This window comes from Cavia porcellus, unplaced genomic scaffold (genome assembly GCF_034190915.1).
Source record: "Cavia porcellus strain 051 isolate PalLab524CR breed Dunkin Hartley unplaced genomic scaffold, mCavPor4.1 scaffold_7, whole genome shotgun sequence".
Classification (NCBI taxonomy): Eukaryota; Metazoa; Chordata; class Mammalia; order Rodentia; family Caviidae; genus Cavia; species Cavia porcellus.
This window is the reverse complement of record NW_026947490.1, coordinates 57392796-57397006: the sequence shown is the minus strand read 5'-3', so window position 1 is coordinate 57397006 and position 4211 is coordinate 57392796.

Below are 4211 nucleotides of genomic sequence, written 5' to 3'. Positions count from 1 at the left end.
ATAAAGAGCATCTTGGTGGACTCTACCTCTTGATCCACTCTGCCTATGATTTTCTCTTTTTTTTCTTAATTTAGTGTATCTAAACCATCTATATTAGAAATTATATCCAACCTTCTCTGCCTCATTTCTGTTTTGCTTTTTTTCCATCATTAGTTGTCTGTTTCTCTTCTTCATTTCACTTTCTGCTCCATTCACTGAGGCCTCTCTTCCACTATTCCTGAAATCCTGGTACTTTTCTCTTTCTTTAGAATGTCCTGAAGTATTCTCTGTGGAGTTGGATTGGTGGTTGCGAATTCCCCCAGTTCCTCTTTATATTGGAAGCATCTTGTTTCTCCATTAATTTCTAGAGACAGTTTTTGAGGGTATATCAATCTGGGCTGGAGGTTATTCTCTTTCAGAGCCTGGAATACTTTGCTCCATGCTCTTCTTGATTTGATGGGTTGTGCTGAGAAGTCTGCTGTAATTCTGATGGGCTTTCCCTTATAAGTAATCTGTTTCTAGTCTCTAACAGCTTTTAATATTCTGTTCTTATATGAGATTTCTGGGATCTTGATTATTATATGCCTGGGTATAGTTCTGTTTTGGTTGTAGGTGGCTGGAGTTCTGAATGCCTCATACATCTGGATATCATTTCCTTTTCCTATGTTTGGGAATTTCCTTAATTATTTCTGTGACTAGCCTTTGTAGCTCCTTTGTTTGTACCCCTGCTTCTTCATTCACATTCTTTTTTCTTAAGTTATAGATCCTCTTGTCTTCTAGCCTTTGTATTGTTACTGCTTGTTTCCTTGTTATTTTAAAGAAATTTTTCATTTCATGATCCCACATTGCAAACCTGTCCTCCAGTTTGGATAATCTATCCTTAGTTTCTTTCAAGCAGTTTTGCCAGCTTTCAATGGAGTTTTTAACTTCCTGGTAATCTCTTTGAACCTGCTTCATGTATTCTATGTTTTCTTTATTTTCTTCATCAAATGATTCTCACCCCCCTTTTTTTGTTCCTCTATTCTTCCATCTATGTCTTCTTGAGAGGTGCTTAGCATTTCTTTTATTAATCTATTTATATATTGCTTTATGTGGTTAAATATTTCACTTTTGAACTCATCTATGAGGTCCCAAAGATATTGCTTTATATCCACTGGTGCCATGTCTGATATTGCATGTTTGCCGTCCTCAATCTCCTTTGCATTTACCTTTCCTGGATCAATGTTCTCAGGGTTGGGGGCTGGGGACCCTTTCTTGTTGCCTCCTCTTCTCATAATTTTTGTTCCTTCCATACAGGTGTATATAGGAGGCCCCAGTTTCTTTCTTTGTTGGTTACAGTTTGTCTGAAGCATGCTTACTAGGTGCTCATGCCCACTGCAGTGTATTATGGTACAAACAGGGACAGCGTATGCTGGGCCCGCCCTTCCAGGTCCGTCAACCTGCTGAGGGCTTCACTGCATTAGAGTGCACTGCCAGACATAGGGACTTGGTTTGGGTTAACCCATTGGGTCTCAGTTTTGGGCATGACCCAGGTCAAGCACATCCAACTAATCTCACTTGAGAAGGGAGAGTTGACTAAAGTCACCACTGCTCCTTGTTCTCACCAGTCTGCCCAGCCCCAGATGTTGTCTGTTGGAATCCCTTTTTCTGTGGATTGGTTTTATTCCCATCACTCACTGCAGGTTGACGCAGGTTCCCTGCCAGCTCAGCTCTCTGTTTGGCTTACTGACCCCCCGACCTCAGTGTGCATCTCCAGTGAGTTGAAGTGGCGGGCTTTTGGGTAACTCGGTAAGTCTTGGCTGTGCAAGTTCAAGTGCTGCAGGGGAGCCCTGAGCCTTTAGCTGTTCCAATAGTAGCACCAGGACCATATGTTTAATTGGTTTCTCATAGCTGTTTCTTCTGGGTCAAGACAATCCATCTCCCTCTTTTCAGGACTCCCCACACTGTATTATTTTTGGGATCTAAGTTGAGTATCTCAGGGAGCCTCAGTAGCCTTCTGTTATCTATCCACCATCTTTACTGGAACCAAGAAAAATATTTTTAAAATAGCAAGGGATGACAAAAATCATCCCAATAGTTACAAGATTAAGTAAAAAAGAACAACATAAGATTGATTCAAGTCAGAGAAAAAGTTGGACACAGTGAAAAAGCCATTACAAACATCTTCACAAAAATAATGGCAGAAAACCTCCCAAATTTGGATAAAGAATTTGACATACAATTCAATGAAACATATAGAACTCTAAATAGCTGTGACCCAAATGAATCTACATCAAAGAATATAATAAGCAAGATTCTGGAAATTCAACACAGGAACAAATCATTAAAAACATCTAGAAAAAAGAAATAATTGATCTATATAGTAAAGTCCATGAGATTCACAGCAAAATTTTCAATAAAAACCCTCAAATCTAAGAAAGCCTAGAATGAAGTGTTTCAAGCCCTAAAGGCAAACAATCTTCAACACAGATTGAGGTACCCACAAATTTTTCTTTCAAATGCAACAAAGAAATAAGATACTTTCATGACACAGAATAACTGAAGAAATTCATGAACACTGAACCTGCTCTACCTAATTCTCTGAAGGATATGTTACAAAGAGATAACAAACACCAATAGAAAGAAACTGGCAAAATAACAAACAATTGAACATAGAAGACATACAGGGGTCCCACAAAAGGAAAATAACATGAAAAAGATTAGCCAATACATAATAGTAATAACCAACAATGTAAATTTTCTCAACACACCAATAAAAGAAACAGACTAGCATAACTGATCAAGATACAAGTTCCAACAACGTGCTACATTCAAGGAATACCTCTGAGCCAAAAATAAATTCATAAACTGAAAGTCAAAGAGCAGAAAGCAATTTTTCATGCCACAGGAACCCAGAAAATCTCAGGGATACTTATTCTGTTTTCAGACAATGTGAACTTGAAGTAAAAAATGATTGAAAGAGAAAAGGAAAGTCACTGTATACTTGTTAGAGGAAAAACTCAAAATCAAGAGATAACAATCATAAATATATATACACCAAATATAGGAACACCCAACTATATAAAACAAATTATAATAGACATGAAAAATCAAATATGCAATAACACAAGTGTAACAGGGGACCTTAATATTCCACTGTCACAAATAGATAGATCAACCAGACAAAAGATGAAAGAAATATCAGAATTAAACCAAGCCTGTGAGCAAGTGAACTTGGTAGATGTCTATAGAGTGTTGCATCCCAAAACATCAGAATATACATTCTTTTCAGGTTCACATGGGAATTCTTGAAAATAGACCACATACTTGTCCTAGAAACATGTTTACAAATATGTAGAGACCTTGAAATCACCCCTTGAACATTACCTGATCGTAGTGCAATGAAACTGAAATCAATGTTAAAGAACACAACTACATAAACAATGAAAATTAAACAACACACTTCCAAACAACCAGTGGGTCATAGAGAATATTAAACATGAAATTACACTGCATATAGAATTAAAGACAATGCCAATACAACATAACGAAACTTATGGGACAAAATGAAAGCAATCAGTCTTGGTTACTTTTCTGTCAATGCTGGGACAAAATACTTAATACCCAAAATTAAAGAAGTAAAGATTTATTTAGCTTATAGTTTGTGGAGGATTCATTGTGTGTCAGGCAGGGTGGCATGACACAGGGACAACAGCTCAAGGTGGCAGAAAACAAAAATGCAGGGAGTGCATAAAAGGGAGAGAACAAGCCTCTTTCCCTTCCTTATAGTGTAAGCAGGCTACGCCCATCTAGGACAGGAATAACACTCCCTCTATCTCTATGCTCCTCTTGAACAGAATGAGGATGTTTACAAAGTAAGAATCCTGGTTCCCTGCTGAGGTGCTTAGTTAAACTGCTGAACTTCAGAATTCGACACAATGTATCAACCATAGAGCAATCCAAAGAAGAAAATTTATGGTGATTAACTCTCACCCCAGGAAAACAGAACAAGTTCCAATAAACAGTCTAATTTTGAACCTTAAACTTCTAGAAAAAGAAGACCAAATCAAATCCCAAACTCATACAAGGGAAGAAATTACAAAGAAAAACAAATCAAACCCAAGCTCATACAAAGGAGGAAATTATAAAGATAAGAGCAGCAATTAATACGATTGAGACTAAAATATTACAAAGAATCAACAAATCAAAAAGGTGGTTCTTTGAAAGCATTGATAAAATTGATGAAACATTAG